Below are 23,657 nucleotides of genomic sequence, written 5' to 3'. Positions count from 1 at the left end.
ATAGCATTATAATTGAATTTTAGAAAAATATGAGATTCAATATAGGATTTTCATAAAGTAAGTAAGAATATTATAAGGAATAAAAAGTACATTGTTAGAGTAAATGTAAATGGCAACTCAATTGTTAGAATCTAACTACAAGAAATAATATAAAAATTAAAGTAACTAAGAAGTACACATTAGGTAGAAACTAGCAATTAGATTCAAACTAAGCAAGTACACTAATGATTAGACTGATTTTCTAAAATTCAAAGAAATATCTACTAAAACTAGAAATATCTCCATCAAAGCTAGAAAGGCAAGCTTAATAGGTCTTACTAATAGGGTCAAGAGTTATGCTTGAGAGAAAATTATTGGAAAAGTAAGATAAGTTAATGTCTACCATTGATTCCTTGAAATTCATCTCAACCCTCCTTTTCAAAAGTAATCATGACTCTTCCCCTATAAATACCCCATCAAATGGAAAGTTTCAAGCATCCAAGAGCTCTTCTCTTCCTTCTCTCTCTTGTTTTCTTCTCTCCTTTTAGTTTTAGTTTTAGTTTTTAGTTTTTGAGTTCTCTTCTTTCTTCACTTAAGAATAGTGAATGGTGCCTCTCTACGAACTCTTTCATATTCTCATAGTGCTTTGAAAGAGCCCAAGCAAGAGGAGGTCCAAGCCTAGGTCTTAAGTCAAGGTAAGTGAAATGATCCCTTATGCATCTTGATATTATTCAATTTCTATTCTCTTCCCTAATTCCTATTTTCATACATATAGGCAAGTGTTTCTATAACACATGTAGGGTTATGAAATAAGTTTTTATTATGCTTTCGATTTTGTCTTTGTTTTTATCCTTATTCATGATACATGATTTTTTTTATGATGCTTCTATGAAAAGATGAATGAATTGCATGTCCTAATGATAGTGCATCACCATAAAGATTCTTAATTTGTATTACAAAGCAATTTTTCTTGATATATGCATTCATGCATTTTAGAATTTTGCAACTTATGTTTCATTCAAGCTTTTAAAAGTTTTTTTAAAAATTCATGAGCTAATGACAAGAGATAAATTATACTCTTGAAAATTCGTATGAAAGATATGTCTTGATCCTAATTCAATTTTTGAATTTGATTCATGTGAATATGGGTGAATGAATGCTCAAAGTTCTTGTGATATCAAAATTTGATTTTTTGAGAAATCCGTACAACCATGATCTCTAGAGGCATCCCCAAGCAAAAACAATTTGGATAGTTGTGGTTCATTCTAATTGAAAACAAGATTCTTGATCACATCCAATAAAAGATTTATGGATCTTCCTAATTGGATTTGGATCTTCTTAATTGGATCTTGGATTCATCTCAAATGGATTTGGATTTCAAAATTTGGATCTTAGATCTTTCTCAAATGGATTTGGTTTTGGATCTTCCTAATTGGTTTTGAATCTTTCTAGTTGGATTTGAATATCCTTAATTGGATCTTGGATCTTGGATCTTGGATCTTTCTCAAATGAATTTGGTTTTGGATCTTCCTAATTGGATTTAGATATTCTTAATTGGATCTTAGATATTTCTAAAATGGATTTGGTTTTGGATCTTTCTAATTGGATTTATATATTCTTAATTGGATCTTGGATCTTGGATCTTTCTTAAATGGATTTGATTTTGGATCTTGGATCCATCTCAAATGGATTTGGATTTCTAAAATTGGATCTTGAATCCATCTTAAATGGATTTGGATTTCTAAAATTGGATCCTGGATCCATCTCAAATGGATTTGGATTTCTAAAATTGGATCTTGGATCCATCTCAAATGGATTTGGATTTAGATTTCTAAAATTGGATCTTGGATACATCTCAAATGGATTTGGATTTCAAATTTGGATCTTGGATCCATCTCAAGTGGATTTGAATTTCTAAATTTGGATCTTGGATCCATCTCAAGTGGATTTGGATTTCTAAATTTGGATCTTGGATCCCTCTCAAATGGATTTGGATTTCTAAAATTTGGTCTTGGATCCCTCTCAAATGGATTTGGATTTCTAAAATTGGATATTGGATCCATCTAAAATGGATTTGGATTTCTACAATTGGATCTTTGAACCATCGTAAATGGATTTGGATTTCAAATTTTGGATCTTGGATCCATCTTAAATGGATTTGGATTTTCTCAATTGGATCTTGGATCCTTCTCAAAAGGATTTTAATTCAGATTTTCTAAATAAGATCTTGGATCCTTCTCAACTGGATCTAGAATTTGAATCAACTCGAATGAAGGATTTATCCAAGAAAAGCTTTGTAAATTGACATTTACTTAATGATATTCAATGAGTTCGTATTCTCCCAACCACACCTTGGGAAAATGTCAAAAATATTTTACCAAAGAAATCTTGAGGTAATATGAGTCTTGTGCAAATCCTTACAAAGGATTTGATGCAATACTACGCACCTTGAGGGTGCAATACTCAAATAATTGAGGCTACCAAGAAGCCTACATAGAAGTTATTATGATTTCCATCATCATACGATTCGCGAATATCATTGCCTTGAGAAGGCTAAGGCTTGTCTATAATTAAACTATAGCCAAATGTTGAAAAGAGTTTACGTATGCAAAGATACGCTATGAACTCAAGCCTAAGGGCCAATACAATAAGGTTGCATGTAAAACATACATACGTGTGCTTATAAATATGACGAAGGTGCATTAGCTTAGACATAAAACTTATACTTGAATTACATATTTGTCTATACATTAAAGCCAAGTATCATGTGATAATGTATGATACCTACTAACATAAAAGAATTAGGCAAGAAAAAGTGTACATGACATATGAAATGCACAAGTAGCACATGTTGCATATAGGCCAGTGATATTAATGTTCATACTCTCAAACATGATGTCTTTGTAAGATGAAATATTGTTGCACTTAACATAGCATGCTAATTATTATTGCATTGAGGCATGACGAACATCTCATATGTGTGTGGAATGAATTAGATTGCAAATGGCAATAGTGCTCTATTGAGAGCTGGGTGACTGCACCCCGTTAGATGAAGTCTCACTACTTGTGCTAACTCCCACACATGAAATTTGATATTATTGTCATCACTGACAAGGTGCCTTTTCCAAGGGGGTACGTGATTTGGGTTGGTCATAGACCTTGTCATGACATACTACCCTGCAGGGAGTATGGGGCTTTTAAGCCTTTAAACCTCGTATGACACGAGAGAATGACTACTAACACCTATAATGAAGATTGAGTTGCTCAAGTCACTCATTCACAGACAGGTTCACCAAGAGAGGGTGGATGGTACACCTCAATGACAAATGTCGCATGTAGAGTTTTATAACTACATATCATACCGAATTGAAAAAATGAAGAGCAAAGCATCCTCAAATCTCCATCACTCAAGGCATGGAGGTCCCATCACTTGAGGGTGTACCTTAGATGCTGCAGCAGAAAGGATTGCAATCTAATTTGCCTATGAACCGGTTATCTCTCTCGGTCTTAGGAGGCCGCAGCATGAAAACAGGGATCCAGGCAGCATAAGCTATGACAAATTCACCCATTGCATAATAAATACCATAGTAACTCTTGTTGTCGTGATGACCACCTCTGCATACCTGGACGAGTAAAACTATCGAAACTTAATACTAATATTGCTCACATACTGACATAGCTAGCTGCAATTTATTTGATTATATTGTTGAAATCATGATGTTCTTATTACTGTCTTATTATCATTTTGCTACTGTTATCAATTCATGATCATTATATATGACTCTAGCATGTTACATACTGCATAATGGATATTGATGACTTATCATAATGCACGATGTTTAATTTTACTTACCTGCTCGCAAGAGTTTGACCTCGTTTGTTTTGAGTGCAGGTAATGAAGAATGAGGCAGTGCAAGAGATGGATGTGTGGCAGGACCCTGAACCAAACCTCCCTAACTAAGTCTCGATCCTGGAACCAACTTTTGTTTATCTCATTCTTATGGGATATTTTGATTAAACCTTCATGATGTATTAACTTTAATAACTTATTTTATTTACAATGCATAGAATGACTTTCATGATTATGCAACCATGTTTCAAACATCTTTCTCATCTCTACAACACTGCCAGAATTGTTTGACTCTTTGAAAACCCAAACTATTTCTGCTATGCTATTTAAAAAAAAATGGGGTTAAAATTCTAAGTTTTTAAGTTGGAAATTTCAGAGCGTTACACAGGTAGTTTCAAAATCAATAAGACAAATCTCAAAGTCCAGCAACAAACCCCATAACATCACAAAACAAGGTCTAGACATAGTCCAATCATTCAAGTTTGAAACAAAATCACCCAATCAATCATCATCACCTAAAATATTAAAATTACTTCGGGTGAGAACATCATCCACAAAGTATGAAAAAATTCACCCAAATAGTATACAAACAAAAATATCATCAAGTAATTCCAGATACTTAATGACTTGATTACAACATGCATTAATCAAAGCTAGATTAAATTTTGATAATTAACACATGTACTTCGAAAGAATAACATTCGATAATTCACATATTTATAACATATTTATACATGAACAGTTAATCAATGCATGAACTTACCAAAACAATTAAAATATTTCTTTAATGCATGGATAGCTTCTTATCTTTATTATTATCTTCATTAGATGATGCATGAAATGCTTTAGCTACATACACAACACAAGATTTTTTCTCTATCAAAAACTTTTATGAGTGGTACACAGATCCTCAACATATAAGAAGCAATGACCCAAGGGTATTTTCAAACAATTTATGGCTTATTAAACCTACCCTTATACATCTTCACTTGTTTTGGGATATAGGGCAACTTTTCTTGAGAGAGTCCCTAAACCTCCAACTTGATATATTAGAATTTGTTCAAATAAAATACTTGCATATCACCCTGCAGTTGTAGTGGTAGCCTAGTCCTCTCTCTTCATGGCTAGGAAAAAACAACCTTTTGTGCTATTAAACAAATTGCACAAAGCCTAGAGTATTGTTTAGCCTATCTTGGTAAGTCTCAAGGGAATTAATGCATATTTTATTTTATTTAGTTAATTTTCTTGTTATTCATACATAATCACAGTTAATCACTCACAGAATTAATAACTACCAATTCGGGCATAAGCATAGCCACCTTTCGGGCACATAAGTATAATTAGGCCTCATTCAATTATAAATTCAGTCTCATCGGATTCACATAAATGCAATTCGCACATGTATTCTCATGCTCAAATAGGCCAAACAATAATTTCTTACATATGCAATAATTCAAATTTAACATCCACACATAAGTCACCTCATGTATGCATTATAATATTCATTTAATCATGCATTTAGGTCACATATATATCACTTCAAATGCACATAAGCACATTATCATGCTTCATATATTTCATGTCACACTACATGTAAGCATATCATAACATCATGCAAGCATATCATAACATTATGCAAGCACATTAACATATCAAGCACTTCATTTTTAGCATTATAACAAAAATTATAGCATAACAATAAAAAAATATGTATAAGTCATGTCATAATTATATAGCCTCAATAGACCCACATACAATACACCAAAAGGTTGTGTACCCAACTACTTCACCTATAGAACAAAACTATTTTCTACTGGTTCACTTTTAAAACCATGACATACATGCAACCACAAGTTCTCAATTTAGGACTGTGTGCATAATTTTTTTTCAGTCAGTAGAAATTCTGCCATGAATCATATAAAATAATTTTGGATCTAAAATTTTTACTGTAGATTTACACACATGTTGGCTATCTACAAAAAAAAATATAAACCTAAACTCATTCTAAATCAGGGAATAAAAATTCTAGAACCACAGATTGTATTTTGTTTATAGAAAAGTCTTGTTCAGTTTAGTTGTTCTAATGAAACATTAGCCATGCATCACATAGAATGATATAAAATTTAAGATTTTTAGTAGCTGGATATGTCTGACACAAGTCTCCAAAAACCTTGAGTAAAACTTAATTTCTAACAGAGAATTAAAAATTATGTAATACGGGTTATTTTTGTTATTTAATAGATTATTTGCTAAAAAAAAGGGTTTTAGACAAAACTTTTATGGTTTTTAATTTTTAAATTATAAAGAATCAACCAACAAGATTTTGATCATGTGCTTTTCAATATACAAACTAACATATATAAAATATTAGTCATAAATTAAGAATAATTTGGGAGATATGAATTTTACAAAAACAAGAAGCCTACACAAATTTTTTATCGGAATAGAAATTTTATGTCAACTTGCAAAGGTCGTATTTCCCAATCTCAAATTATTTGTACCCAATTTTTTTTGGGGGATTTCTTTCATACGTCTAAAATATTTCTCTAAATTTTTAGGATTTATCAGTTCACCATTTTGGAGAACCAGATTTTTTTAAGGCTGGTCAGAATAAATAAATAGTATAATATAGAGTTTTCAAGAAAACATATCAAGAACTTTATCTTTTTCATAAAAAAATACCAAGAAAATATATCTAATGATTTTGATTCATAAAAACACATCATATTCATTCATATACACATATAATCATGATGTAAATGTAGAGATTTAATTCATGTCACGAATCAAATATAAGAAATCTAATGTTTTACGTAGCAGACATGTTTTCTCGATAAAGACAATAAAAATTAGTTTTCAAAAATGATCTTTTATTTTTAAATCTCCATGCACACAATCATATCATTACCTAGGTGAATCTAGGTTGATATGAGCATTGATACACATCTATCATAAATTCAACATATAACATGCTACACACAAAAAAAATACAAGTTTCAAAGTTAGATCAATCTGAAATTACAAACCGCATATATAACACCCCAATTTGTATAACTCAAAAATAACATTTTTTTTTTTAAATATCTTTAAATATTTTAACATATAACAGTTAAAAAACTCATCGGGTCTAAAAGTTGGCAAGTTACTTTTTGTATTCGTGCATAACCATACGATTGTGAGAACTTAAAAGAAATAGATCTCGTTATGCATAAAATGAATCAAGGTCCACAATCTTTCAAAATATTAATTACTCTTGTCCATTGACATAATAATCAAATAATAAATCAAAGTCTAGAAATCTTGTAAATATAAAGAAAATGTAAGCTCAGTCTCCGTCGTAACCTCCTGCCTTCGTATGTAAGCTACTCCTTATTACCTAAAAAATATTAAACCATATAGGGTCTGACAAAACATGTCTCAGTAAAGTGAGATAAACTAAACTTGTAAGACAGAAATACAAAGCAGGAATTTTAGTAGAAATTTTATAGTTTACCATTTAGAATTAACTGAAACAATTACACAACTAGTCATACTTATTCAATCAACCAAATTAAACAAGAGAGCATCAATTCATACATTTCAAGAAGTTAAAATGCATGAGTAGTGAATATGCATGACTTACCATATGTTGAAGGCCTTCAATGCATGCATAAATTTTTATCTTTAATTAAATTTTCTTTCTTAAATGATGCATGTGGTGCCTGACTAATGCACATGCATCTTATGTTATTACTTCTTAGCCCTGCTGATACGATACAGGCTTAGATTCTGAGATCAAGACCATGGCTCAGACAATGTTTTACATACAAGGTGACTTTAGTCTGGTCAGGCCCATTCATCAGGACGGAGTGAGGGACGTTAATACGAGAGAGATTCTTATTACCTTTCAATCTGATGCACCAATTTTCCTCATGAGTACATTGCCCTCTGCGCAGTAGTCTAATGTAGAGGTTTTCCCACAAAATCATGGGAGGAGATGAGCAACCTTCTTTGCTCGAAACATACTTACCCCACGAAGTTTTATACCACCTGTCACACTTTCAACAAGTATCTTGAGTTTTAATGTCACATGATACTTGATTACATACATATTTTTTATGCAACATCAAAACTTGAGTCACTTTATGAGCAATGGACGCATTCTTATAAAGCATTAGAATATTCACTTAATCATACTTATGTAACATAAACTTGCGCATATGCGTAGATGAAAATCTTATTCATTTTCATGCTTCAATCAACATATATGCATATACATGGCCAATGCAATAAAGAACATAAATTTGAGCATCAACATCATTGAAACATCTATATCATCATTATCATAACATGAGCATACATGCAACTAACACAATATTCAAAATGTAAACATAAACTTGCATTTATTGGACCCTTTGATCCTTCATCTTAATGTATACGCTTTTTTAGGCCTCGTGCTTAACCATCGCATTAGCAATTCATGTCTTAGGCTGGACAAATAAACTTTTGCATAAAATCACACCTGCATACTCCCACACACGATGCATGTTATTCAATATGAAGAATATTGTACAATCATATATGCAAACTACACAAAAGTCGACCCTGGGTCTAAAGATCGGTCTTGATTAGCAAAATCTTTAACTCTGACTGACTGTTACAGAGTTCATAGAAAAATTTATGTTCAGTGAATATAGATGATATTTTCATAGTATGTATAAAATTTTGTCAACTTTCTATAGCCGCGAACCATTCATGAAAATTTTTTGGTATGAGGGAGTTATGAACATTTTACTATAGACATGTCATATTTTGTTCTGACTATCACAGGGCTATGCTCAGTCCATGAACAGAGCCCAAAATTTTACAATAGATGAAAATTTTTGTTAGCTTTTCAATGCAATAAATTGTTCGTCAAAACTTCTCCGAACGAGGGAGGTAAAAATGTTTTACTGGTTGAAGGTCTGGCTAGAAAACTATAATTTTGGGTCTATGCATTCGGGTCGGGTCAAACCGAGCCACCTGAATCCTTACACCCATGATTTTTTTTGCATAATTTTAAAAATAAAAGCTACAATACAATACACTGGTAGATCTGACATATTTTTTCTGAGATAAATTATATTTTTCATCAGCCTTTTGGCTAGAAAATATGCCCATCTCGCATATGCTTTTTTTCCCAAGAATAATTTTGGCAAAATACATAATAAATTAACTAAAACCAATAATATACATGAAATAAAAATTCAAAAAAATCTACAAAAATCACAAAATATCTACTTAATCATAATCTATCAAAAACCATCAAATATTACATGAATCTAACCACAAAATACATATTATTTCTAAATTTACCGATTTCTTTTCTAAAAAATCCGATATTGACAAAATCGCAATATCTCAAGATTTCGGCAATAGAAATTCACAAAAAATTTAAAAAATATCTACAACAATATATCCTGCCAATACAAATCGATACTTGCATGAAAATCATAGCATAATTCAAGTATTTATAAATTTTACAGGTTTCTTTTTTGAGAAACCAGTTTTTTATGAAAAAAACTGAGTTCAAAGAGGGTTTTCTTTTGAGGAAAACGTTATTTTTTCATGGATCTTTAGATCTAAGTCAAACTCATGGTTAGAAGGGTTTGATCATGGTCTAAACTCATGAAAAATTATTGTAATTCATGACAAGAATTTTGTTCTTGCAAGAAAAGCATAAATCACCTACCTCTTGTTACAAAAATATTTTTCGTAGGATCCGACAGTTCTTTTTACATGATCTGACCGATTCACACCTTCTACCAGATAGAGAAGGGCCTTATACACCCTCTGAAATCACGTAAAGGTCTTTTTTGAACCCAAAAAGGTGGAAGAAAAGTCTTAAGGGGCATGGAAAAGAGAGGAAGAAAGAAGAGAAAACTAACCTTACTAATCCTTCTCACCAGGGCCTCTATTTATAGATAGGCTTAGACAAGAGTTTCGTCTCTAATATAAGAGATTAATATTTATTAATTTATTTTATTAATAAAATAAAATAATAAATTATAAGTTCTATGTCAATAAATTTCGAAATTACTTACGCTATAAAAGAAAAGTATGAACTTTTTACCCTGTCTTGTGCTCTAGTGACATGGTAACCTTTTGGGAGGCCTACAGACCCAAAGATTCATCAAAATTGAATGTTTAAATAGTGGATTTGATATCAATCAAAAAATAGATAATCGTGGTGGTCTTAGATTTAATCATACGCATATGAATTGACAAAAAAATTTAGTCGATATCGAAAAACGTTATTTTTTTACGTATAATTAGGCATGAACTTTGGTCATTGATGAAATGTTCAAATCAATAGCAATTTGTGCATGTAAATAGTCGATTTCGATGCTCTTGAAATGTGAAACATCAAGGTCAACTCTGATTTAATAGGCGAGCCACTGATTGGCTGAAATTTCTGTCAGAATAATAATAATATTTTTTTATAGCGTCCAACTCTACGGGTCAAATCCAATTATATATGATTCAAGATATCCTGAGTTATATCCCATATAATCTATCATTTAATTGATCTAAATGTTATGAATGATATTCAACTTAATTGGGTTTGATTTAAATATCATTATTTAAATTCACTGGCTAATTTATATTTTTAAGCTTCTTTCTTGTAAAAAATATTATTTATTTATTAAAAATGCCCTACAGAATCACATGTATGACTTTTGAATTAAATTTAGAATCATAGATTTAATTTAAAAAAATATAATTTATTATATTTTTTAACTTTAATTTAACACTCAATTAAGTTTTAATTTAGATTTGAATCAAACTCAAATCTAATTATAACATTTTAGACATATTTATTAAATTTGAATTCAGTTTTCAAAATTCATAATCTAAAAATATACAAATCATTTACTTTCTTGTTTAGTCTACATATTTTAGCTTTTTTAATTATTCTCGAAGTAATCTTCATAACTTGAGACAAAGGTTCATAATTAATTGAAATCAAGAAAATCAAGGATATCAAAAAATTAAGAATTTCAAGAAAATCAAGAATTTACGATTATAGTCATGAATACACCAATAATTCATTATTTATTCACTTTAATTATCAAGAAAAAATCTTGGGTTTTACAACATACCTTACAATATAGTTTTACATAGTCTCATAGAAAACAAATGCACGACTCATTCATAGACTCAATCTATGGTTCTAAACCATGAACTTGAATTAAGATCCGGATTATATGATTCAATCCTAAATCTAAACATGTTTGGTAGAGATCTCTCATACCCTTTTCATAAAAATCTCATGTTTTACGGTTTCACACATTTGAAACAACTCCCAAAAATAACTCATGACCAAACGATGGCTACAAATGCATGAAACACTTGATCTAAGTCCAAACTTTGATCGAGAACTAAGGTTGAAAGCCAAAACAAAAGAGATTTCAACTATGGTACTCACCTATATCAGTTTAACCTTGGATTCTCCTTTATATGCACCACCAATATGCATCCACCATAAACACTGACTTCCTCTTCCAAAGATAGAGGGTGTGAGAGGAAGAAGATAGAAGAAGAAATAGGAATAGGGATTAGAGAGAGAGAGAGAGAGAGAGAGAGAGAGAGAGAGAGAGAGAGAGAGAGAGAGAGAGAGAGAGAGAGAGAGAGAGAGAGCAAAATTATGGGGGGGTGTGGGAGGAGGGAGAGATAGGAGCCACTTTTATAGCTTTATGTGGGGTTTCCTAATCCCATATGGAAACTCCTTCCTAGCTTACTTACTTGCAATTTACATTACATTACACATTAACTTATGAAATCCTAAGCTAATTACGACTCCTACATGTAATAAAAAACTATTAACACATTAGTTAACTAGGACTCTTGATAGAATTAAGAAACTAACTAATTAGTTTAACCTTAGATAAAGTAGAAAGAGTTGGACAAGTAGGAGGGGCCCACATAGGGGATGTCCCACCCTATGGCTCTAATTTTCTTAAATAATTCAAACTAATTTCAAATCCAAATTAAAATCCAATCCTAATTAAATTCAAAATTCAAATTCAATTAAATCTTAAATTCAAATTCACATTCAAATCAAATCCAAATTAAATTCACATTATAATTAAAATTAAAATTGAAACTCAAATTCAAACTGAAATTAAATCTCAAATGAAATTCAACTCCAAATTAAAATTAAATTCCAAATAAAATTCAAATTCAAATAGGAATTCAACCCAAATTTTAGACATAAAATTCATCTTTATTTATTAAATTATTATTATTAATTTGTAGGTATTATAATAGTAACTTTGGATATCGCATCCTCCTTTTTTTCTTGTAGAACAGTTTTGCTTTTAATATATTATAATAGGGACTCTCATTTGGCACGTATGGAAAACAAGGTTGCAAATAGGGCATAAAGTTGGGCAGGTCGTACTTTGGTGGCACCGGGTGGGCTTGTGTTGCTCGCGATCCCTGCTTATATGCTACATTTTTTTCACTTACCAAAAAGTGTTGAGAAGAGGCTTGGAAAAACACTCAACTTTCTTTGGGAGGCGGGGGTGGTCTAGATCGGCCCGCAACTTGCTTCTTTGACCTCTATCACCAAACCCATTGATCAAGAGGGCTTGGGGATCAAGGACCTGGCCTCGCTCAAGGATGCCTTTCACATGAGATGGTTATGACACTTGTGTACAGAGAACAAACATTGGGTGCTGGTTATGAGAGCTAATAGTGCTTGGTTGGTTGGCCATGGGTGTGGATCAACAACTACAAGTGGACTATTGGTTGGTCATAAAGTATGGGAGTACTCTCATAGTTCTTTTCTAAAGTTTTACTGGTTGTAGGATTCTTAGGTAAATGGGTTCGTTGACTCTGAATCCAAGTAGACACATCTTGGGAAATGATAGGTTCTCATTTATCAGCATGAAGAAATTGTCCATAAAAAATAGCATGTGTTATAACCCTTATAATTAGAACCATAACCAAGAAAAATATAGGATGAAGATATAGGAGATAATCTCAGGTCCATGAATTAGCCTTGTAAATGAGTATTGTAGCATATTAATTGGTTAATGAATCGACATATTATGGTTAAACTGATAAAAATGAAGGAATAATTAAAATATGTATGGTCCATATCATTAAACAATCACTTCTAATTAACAAGCTCACTTGTAATAATACTATAGGAGAAACTACAGAGCTAAAATAAATCATGCGAAATTCAAATAGTAGTAAACAAAGCAACAAAATGTTTTAAGGATTTCCCCGGCTGAAACGACGATAGATGCAACTTAGATAGTGACAAGAATTGTCATCCGAAGACAACTCCAGTCCAGACAGATGGCTTGACTCAGCATTCTCAGAAGCTTCCAGCTTTGGCATGATTGTTGCAGGGTCAGCCATCTCAGTCGAACTACTATAATGGTTTGGTTCAGGAAAACCACTCACGATGCAACTATTGTGCTCATCATTTGTTGGTGCAAAGCGATCAACCTCCACATTTGACAGCACTGAGCCTTGTTGAATGTGTGGTGCTGGTGGGCTTGGTTGGGTGTTTGTTGAAGGTGTGTCAACATTCCATGAACCGCTAGTTGTTGCCTCCATGGGTGGCCCAAGCATTCTCAAATGTTGACTAGGCAAACACGGAGGCCCCCAAGTATGTTCGGTGCTCATGAAAGCAAGTGGTTGATTATTAGCTTTAGGAGAAAAATTGGGCATGATTCCCTCCATAGAAGGAGCTTGAACACCACCAAGGTTACCAATATCAGGCTTAAGTGCTTCTTTCCGTTCCTTCGTTGGTGTCTGACTTGCATCCCCTGTCTTCAAATTTTTGGTGTCCCCAACCTTCCTTCGGCAACCCCTCTTGTTATCCTCTTTAGTAATAATAACTTCAGCTTTACCTCTTTCACATTCTTTCTCATACACTCTGCAGAGAACCCAATCATCCAACTGCAACAACAATTGGTTATTAGTTATTAGAAAAGAGTAATGCTACGGCTACTCCCTGATAATAGAAGTCATGGTTGTATTAATTTTGAGAATCTAAAGCTACATTAGGTACTTTGGGAGCACCCTATCATAGAACACACGAGGAGAGAGAGAGAGAGAGAGAGAGAGAGAGAGAGAGAGAGAGAGAGAGAGAGAGAGAGAGAGAGAGAGAGATCACCCTCATATCACCAGCCTTCCTTTTAAGGGATGTACTGGTGTTGGTTTCAGAATCATCGATGGTCCGAAACTCGTGCATGATCCAGTTAGTCTTGGTGTCGTCGGCAGCCTTCCCTTGGTAGTATACAAGCGTCTTTCTTGTTCCAATCTTTCGGTCGTTCTCATCAAGTATGTACTTATCGCCACTGGTGGCTTTCCAGTAGCCATCCCCAGCAGACCGACATGGCCTGTTCCCGTTCTTATACTTTCTTGATCTTGGGGTGAAGAAGTACCACCGTTCCTTCCCATACACTGCCTTCTCTGTATTCATTATCATCATAAAGTCGCATAAAAAATCTTTTCACAAAACTGAACAAAAAAAAAAAAAAAACATATATGTATATTGAGAAAGAGAGAGAGACCGGTATCCTTAATCAAAACTCCATAACTTCAATAGTAATACTAATCTACAAATTTGCAGAAAGGTACAAGGATCGTGTTTTTATTCTTCTTCTTTTGTACTACTGAAGTTTAAGAATTTTGCAGCACTATACAAGACTTGAAGATGAATCTTCTTTTTCCAAGAAAATGCCTAGATGTATAAAAGAACAAAAATACAAAAAAAATGTGTAAAATTATTCATCCCCTAGTTATCCCAATACAGCATAAGGAGGGCTGAATCAGCCCCAACATCAAATTGAAATAAGGTCTATTCCTATTTGGTCATATATATATATATATATATATATATATATATATATATATATAGAGAGAGAGAGAGAGAGAGAGAGAGAGAGAGAGAGAGGCAAATCGTCCACTATTGGGTCGGGTGCACATTAAGGCCAAAAAACAGCCTTTTAGCCACAGCTAAAGTCTGTATTTTCGCCCAGAGCACAGCAGTCAAAGACTACAACTAAAATGATCAGATAGACGTTGAACACACGTCCAATGTTTTTCCATCCACTGTTACAGGTTTTTGTGTGTGTCTATATGCTTAACTATGAAAATCAAAATTATTGTACGCTGACTTTGGTTGGATATGCAATAGAGAGAGACAGAGAGAGAGAACCTATGAGTTGAGGTGGCGCCATGGAGTAGACGTCGACACTGGCGATCAAGTCTTTGAACTCATACGAGTCATCATTAGCAGCCTTCTTCCTTTCATGGAGGAAGTACCCCACCAACTCTTGTTCAGTGGGGACAAACCTGAACCCTACCCTTGGTTCTTTGGCCATCTCCTTGTTCTTCTCTATCTCTTCTCTTCAGCCAAACTCTCCAAAAAATTCCCGAGAAAATATTGAACTTCTTTGAGGCAGCCAGAAAAAAAATATCATATATATAGAGAGAGAGTGAAGATCTTCTTGGAAGTCTTATTAGTTAGGAATTCCTATTAGTTACGACTCTAATGGAAGCAGGTCAGGATGGAAATGAGCAAAAGCCTCATGCTAAAATCGTGACCATCCCCCATATTTTATGGATGAATGTCACGTGGCATTAAACGGATCTGGCATTAAACGGAGCTGCTTTTCCGCCTATTTTGAATGAAAAAATATTAAAAAAATAAAATGTACAAGTCTTTTTCCCTTTCCCTCTGTTTGAACTCTCTTTGAATCCTTTACAATGCATGGGTCTTCTTCTTTTCATTTCTGAAAACCCTCTTTCAACCAGCAACATCCCTCCGTTCAAGGTAAAAGAGGGAGGTGGGTCGGTGAAAACAGAGTTTGCAGAGACGGAGAGAATAATTGTATATAGTTTTGCCCTGGGGTGAACGCATAGCGAAAAACAGATAGTGCATTGCAAAAAACAGAGAGTGCATAGCGAGATAGAGAGGCATGGAATCAAGCGAAGAAGCAAAGCTGAAGGGGGCTGAAGCAAAAGAAGAGAAGAAACAGGAAGGGCTACCACCACCCGTGTTGAAGAAGATGAAGACCTTGGTTGGGTTCGATGAGAACGGGGGCAGCTTCTATGCCCTTAGATGGGCACTGGACATCCTGTTCAGCCATGGCAACCATGACTTTGGCAGGTTGATGATTATGAATGTCACTCAAGCTTTCCAGCAGTATTTCTTCCCTGCTGGACCAGGTAACGAGACCTGAACTTGGTCATGATTTTCATGGGATGCCAAACACGCCCATTCTTTTTTTTCTTTTGGTGGGAAACAGACATATACTAAATGGGAAAAAGGATTTGCAATTGGTTTCTCCCCATGTGTTTGTTAGATTTTTTTTGAAAGATCATAATCTTGGCAAAATGTATTTGGATGAGGAATTCCCATTTGGGGCTTTTGGTTGTGCAGGTGTTTATATTACCCCTGCTGTTATTCAGTCGGTGAAGCAAGGCCGGGAAGAAAACAGTGCAATGCTCTTGGGACGAGCATTAGCGTTGTGCAATGAGAAACATGTAAGTTTTTACTTTTAGAATCTTTGCAGAAATTATCATTTCCTGGTCAGGATGGGGTTATTAAAATGAAACATCCAACTTTGCAGCTTTGTCCTTTTTTCTATAATCTAGAATTGGCACACCTAATTTAGTTAATTCTTACAGTGTTGTCACGTGTATTGTTTGGAAGAATTCTTTCTGCCAGATAGCTGATTTAAATGGTAAAAAGATGGAAGCCATGTCCTTTTTGTATGAAATATCAACATCTTAGTTTATGTATGAAAGTCTGTGCTTGGGGTGCAAACGGGTCGGATATGGGCTAGATCATGCAAGACCCACTCTGATTTTGAGTTGCATGACAGATTTTTATCAGAGTTGGATGTGAATGATATATGATGAGGTAGGGTTGAATCAAGATCTGGAATATATATGGTTATACTGAATCCAGTAAAAACATGATTGGATTTTGTTTGAATCAGAACATAGATCCAACATAAAATACTGATGTAAATCCCATCCGAGCACAAAATTAATCTAATTAAGCATATCCAAGTCCGATCTAAAAGAACATTGAGATATTATCTTAAAGATCCATATCTGAAAATAATATATCATATTTGAATTGAATTACAAATGCAATCTGTTTGTACCCTTAGTCAGTTATGTTTTTGCAATTGGGGCACTACCTTTTGTTCATCATGTCTCTTGAAAGTATGATATATAGCTCTTGATTTCTTAATTATCCATTAATTTTTGCAATGTGTGCAAGTCTAATGGCTACTAGCTAGTTTTTCATTTGAGATTGATCATCACTATTTACAAGTTCACACTACAGAATATGATTGCTTAAAAGCTAAATAAGTTACAGTTACTCTTTGGTCTGTGGAAACCATCCCAATCGGCTTTTACATCTATTATTTGTGGTATCTACTTTTGTAAACACGAAACGGCAAGCATGGTGATAGCTAAGTCAGGATGCATGCTTCAATGCTGTTGTCTGGTTGGAAGTAGACATATTGAAAATTTAAACCTTTTGCCTTTCATATCTCACTTCATACACCCTTATGCACACCAATATTCTAGTTGTGAAGAAATGGTTTTTGCAGAGAAATAGTGCTTGTTAGCCAAGACAAAGAAAATGTACAAACAAAACTAGAATTTTAGATGAGGACATTGAACAAAAATAAATAAAGAATTAATACAACAAAAACAAAATATATAGATTGTAATTTTAGTGATGAAGCTGGTGAAAAGAAAAAATGACATAAAAGCTATGTCACATAGGTGCGGGTGCAGCGATGTGGCACTTTAAAAAAACTTGGGTGTGGGTGTGTTGGCTTTGAGGTATTCGAGCAAAAGTATAGACGTTCTAACATGGGTGACTTTCTGGAATTTCAGTATTCATTAGAAAATTTGGTGATGATGATGTCCACTAATGTTTGCACAATAGCCAGTATCATTAAGGCGATGTTTGGTGACTTTTTTACGGAAGCAGATCAAGTCATGCTGGAAATGAGCATAAGGCTCACGCTAAAATGGTGACCGTCCCTTACACTTTTCGTATGCATGCCACATAGCATTTAACGAAACTGCTTTTCTGTCTATTTTAAGTGAAAAATTATTAAAAAAATAAAATGTACGAGTATTCTACCCTTCCCCTCTATTCAAACTCTCTTTGAATACTTTACAATGCATGGGTCTTCTTCTTTCCCTTTCTGTAAACCCTCTTTGAACCAGCAACATCCCTCCGTCCACGGTAAAAGAGGGTGGTGGGTCGGTGAAAAGAGAGTTTACAGAGAGCGTGAGAAGAATCATATATAGTTTTGCCCCATGAGAGATGGAATGTATCATGCCAAATCAATCAACCAGAGCTTGTCAAGCAACTTAAGGTATGCTTATCAATTAAAATATTTCTTATTACGTCTTCTTTGTTTTCAATATTAATTTTGGCCTTTTTATTTGGGGACTACAAGTATTCAAGTTATGATTGTTGCATGTACTCTTAGGAAGAGTTAAGAGCAGAAAAGTACAAAATTGCATGATTGCCTCACTATGAATTTTTTTAACACCTTATAACACATATATGTATAATTGATTCACTATACAATTTTTATGACACCCTTATAACATATATACGCATGATTGAATCACTATGAAAGTTTTTTTAGAACCTTACAACACATATATGCATGATTTAATCACTAAAAAAGTTTTTTGACAACCTTATAACACATACAAGTATGCTTTCATCACTATGACAACCTTATAACACATATGAGCCTGATATTAGCATATATGAAAGTTTTTTAATGCCTTATAACACATATATGCATGATTGAATCACTATAAAATTTTTTTACTACCTTAGAACATGATACACATGATTGAATCACATATAAAGTTTTTTGACTGCCTTAGAATGCATATGATCATGATTGAATCACTATATTTTTTTTGACTGCTTTAGAACATAATATGCATGATTGAATCACATATAAAGTTTTTTGACTACCTTAGAAGACATATGAGCATGATTGAATTACTATGAAAGTTTTTTTACTGCCTTATAACACATATGAGTATGATATTAACATATATGAAAGTTTTTTTACTGCCTTATAACACATATATGCATGATTGAATCAATATGAAAGTTGTTTGACAACCTTAGAACATATGTATGCATGATTGAATCACTATGAAAGTTTTTTGACAACCTTAGAACACATACAAGCATGCTTTCATCACTATGAAATTGCTTTACTGCCTTAGAACACTGATATGCATTATTGAATTACTATAATTTTTTTTTTAGAACACATTTATCCATGATTGAATCAATATGTAAGTTTTTTTACTGCTTTAGAACACATATCAGCATGATTGAATCACTATGAAAGTTTTTTGACAACATTAGAATACATATAAGCATGATTTCATCACTATGGAAGTTTTTTTACTATCTTGTAACACATATATGCATGATTGTGATACATAATACATTTATTTGATAGCCTTATAAACCATATATGCATACGTGAATCACTGTGACATTCTTTGGCAACCTTAGAACACATATATGCATGATTGAATCACTATAATTTTTTTTCTAGTCTTAGAACATATATTTGAATTCTATTAATGTCCTTCAGTTTATTGCTAGTCTATATGTCATTCAGCCATTTACTTTGTTGTATTAGATTATGTGCATTGCGTATAATTTATTTCATTATATTTTACTTATAAATACTAACATTTTGGTTCTCTTGTAGGATGCTGGAGATGATCAACGTAGAGGAGCTGATGGAGGCATGGAGGTTGATGCCCAAAATCTTGGTGAGGATTAGATTTGTTTGTTTAATTTATTTGACATACTTGTAACTAATTATAACTTGGCAATCACTATATTTGGTTGTTAAAGTTTGCTTAACTTAGAACTTGTGTTAAATTTGTTTCACCTGTATATGTATTTTTTATGCGTACTTTTTTTTTATATGTGTAACGAGAAATTTTTCTCGAGTTTCAAAATATTTCAATTTTTTTTAATTTTTATTAAAAAATAACGATGGATAATATCCGCCACTAATCCATCGCCAATTTAAAGCAGTCATCGATTTGCGATGGAATTTAAGCTGTCGCTAATGGTCGTCACCAAATTGGCGACGGACATTAACGAAGAATACATATCCCTCGCTAAATGATAGCGATAGATTAAATTTTGTCGCATAACCAAATCAATCTTTAATTAGTGATAGATTAGCGACATACATGATTCATCGCTAATTCATCGCTAGTTAGCGACGGATTGGTGACAGATAAATTTTGTTGCAGTTTAGCGACTAGGGTTATGCGACAGATGCTATCTGTCGCTAATCCATTGCAAAATCCATTGCTAATGTATTTAGCAACGGATAGCATTCGTCACTAATACGCATTTTTCTTGTAGTGTCATACATGTAAAATTCATATTTTAGTTGAGATAATGAAATCCAATGTTTTAGAGAACATTGATTGTGGTTAATTGTAATCTTATATATAAAAAACATAAAGGAGTTAGCACATCGTTGATTAGGACATTATATATATATATATATATATATATATATATATATATATATATATATATATATATATATATATATATATATATATATATATATATATATATATATATATATATATTGTCAGCATACCTAATTTAAATTTTCTAGGTTATCACTCTGTTTTCCTAGATTAGCTCATTTCCTGTAGTATCATAGGATTTTGTGCTTGGGTGTTCTTTAGTGTCACATCCCTCACGTAATTTGCATCAATATATATATTGTCACAATTGTTTACCCATTTCTTGAGTTGGGTTCTTGTTTTTTGTCATTTCATTCACGAACTTGGTTCTAGTGAGCTAATATCACTCGCGCATGCGATTAGGTAGGCCCTCTAGTGCCTAATTCAGTTTGAAGCATCACCATTTATAAGGACTTTGTTAGCATTTATTAAGTTTATTTAGAGCATATATCTAGTTGCGTACATTGGTGGGTCGGTCACGTGTCCGTGACCCATGTCTCATAGGCCTCTCCGAATCACTACACACCAAAAATCACTAAATTCTGATATACGGTTGTAAAGTAATTTCTTTGAGATAAAAATAAAGAACTCAATCATTTTAATAATTTCAGTATGTGTTGTGTGTCACTCAAGATCATAGAACAATAAAAATTGAATTGAAATAAACTATATTAAGTATAATATGTAAAAATATTATTTTAACTATTATATATATATAGATATTCTATTATAAATAACATGAATCCATGTTTTTACACGAGCCTTCTCATGTTTGGCTGGTCTTATCCAGCTCTGATGGGCTATAAATGAAGATGAGAAGTGCCACTAACTGAATCCACTAGTAAATGAGCTGATTCTGAACATGCCTTGTTCAATTCGTTCAGTTCATTTACCATTCTTAATAATACTGAAAAACTCATTGAATTTGATACATTTTTAATATGATATATCATTTGATTCCTTTTTGTTTCAAGTTGAAATAATTGATTGATACAAAAATAATTTTTTTATTTAAAATTTGAAATTAATTAGAATAGTTAATAAACTTATTGTTTTAAGCATGTAATCTTCTTAATAAACAATTAATTCTATTAATTTACATATGTTTTAGTACCTTTAACTAGTGGGCTTCAGTTTGGATAACCCCCCTCAAGGGAACCTTGAGGGGTGGGGCCCACTAAATGACCTGGTTCTCGGCAAGGGTTCCTCCTCATAAAAATGGGGTCTATAATACCAATCATATCGAAACCCAAGCTAAAAGCCGAACCCATTTACTTATATGGGGCCTACTTTTTTTGCGCGATACCCAGACCTGAACCCAACCCAACCCAAATCAAGATGGGTCTATCAAAAACCCCGAATGATTCTGAATGTATCGGAACCGGTTAACCCATATGAGTCCACAACTTCTAAATGGACTTGAATCCCAATTAGATTGGGTGAGATTTGGGTCTTAATTTTAGATCAACCAGTTACAACTCTAATAATGATACAACTCTGATAATGATTATTTTGTTAAGACCAATCTGTGAGGTAAACTATCCAACCATGGTGTTTGAGTTGCCGTTCATCACATGGATAGATGAATGGCTTTCAATGCACCTGTGATGGAACAGTAATATCCCTCAAAAGGTACACCTTTGACATGATCCTATCACTTCATGTTGACCATAAACCTTTGTAACCATACTGTACATAACCAAATTACTATTGTATATAAACAAATTACAGCCTCTATCTCAGCTTATTGAAGTGTGTGTGGGCCCTACTCTCATATACCTCGAGTGAGATTCATGGTTTCCAAGTGAGATGTGGGCTAAGTATTCAGTATTATCGACTATATCATATGAATATCACCATAAGAACTGTGGGTCCAAATAACATCCTCATTCCCCACATAAGTTTCTATACATGGTAGGGTAGCAAGCAAATCAGATCTGACTGCATATTCTATCGGAATCCAACATTTTTTTCTCCATATACATAGTTAATTAAGATCCAAACCTATAATCAAATCTGTTAATTGAATTACTTTTGGATATGGGTCAGATTCAAATCAGCATTTTAAATCAGACCTGAAATTGATTCGATTTAAAGTCTGACCCGATTGCATTTGATATTTATAATTAGCTTATTTTTGTCCATTAATTTCTGGATCTTTATTACGACATGTATTTTGGATTCAGATTCAATCTTACTTCTTAAGACCTAATTCAAATTCAGATTTACTACATATATTTCAAAACAAATTCGGATCTCGCAAGATCTGATATGAGTCTAAACAGTTAACCACTAAATACAAGTAGTCAGCATTTTGATGAAGATCCTTACACAATGAATGGTGGTGATGAAAGGCCTCTAACGGCTTGTGATAAATTCACATCACAAAATATGTGTTTTGGCATGTCACGTAATCCTTTCATACTTTTACCAGGTTTGGTAGATAGAGTCCTTTCCTTTATGGCTTTCATGAACCTAAGCCCTTACAGTTTACATTTTGGTTTATCTTTGCAGGATTCCTCTTTGTTTGGGATCCTTCTTATCTTGTCAGCTTTATCTCCAAAATTTCCCCTTTGATCGTTATCTGCTCTTTGGATAAGACCACGACTTGGGAAGGCCAACGTAGGTAAGACACCTACCTTGCTGGACCTGGGGTGCCTTGCTGCTTGCATTAGACTGTTTGGATAGGGTCCAACAAACGGTTACTGATAACCTCTCTCTCTCTCTCTCTCTCTCAGGATAAACAAAAAAAGTCTTAAAATGTAAAAGTATAAAATACAGAGGATAAAAAAATCGTGGGCATCAAATAGACAGACCATCATAGCTGATAAGGAAGACTGTAAAGAAGAAGAAGAAGAGTTCAATAGAATTGCAAATTTCAGAGAACAACTAACACAAAAAACTGTCCCTACATGCAAATAAATAATACTTAAAAAAAAGCGTACCACCTGACAACAAACACCAAACAAAACACAGACCACCAAGAAAAAAAGAAAAGGAAATGACATGAATGAAACTCATTCGTTCAAGGCATTGATCTTGCACTACCCAGACTGATCTCGAACATCTAAAACCTTTCATGAATGATACGACAAATCTCAATCATCTAAAACCCACAAAAAACAAACTCAACCTTTCAAGATCGATCATAAGATTCTCTCTCTCTCTCTCTCTCTCTCTCTCTCTAGAGTCGGCTGAAGGGATACTCCACGTTGGGTCGACCCTCGGGAATCTCTTTGAGAAAGTAGCCTCT

The sequence above is a fragment of the Nuphar pumila genome, chromosome 11 (genome assembly GCF_984573655.1).
Source record: "Nuphar pumila chromosome 11, dmNupPumi1.hap1.1, whole genome shotgun sequence".
In the NCBI taxonomy this organism is placed as follows: domain Eukaryota; kingdom Viridiplantae; phylum Streptophyta; class Magnoliopsida; order Nymphaeales; family Nymphaeaceae; genus Nuphar; species Nuphar pumila.
The sequence above is the reverse complement of the archived record's forward strand: the minus strand, read 5'-3'. Positions refer to the sequence as shown.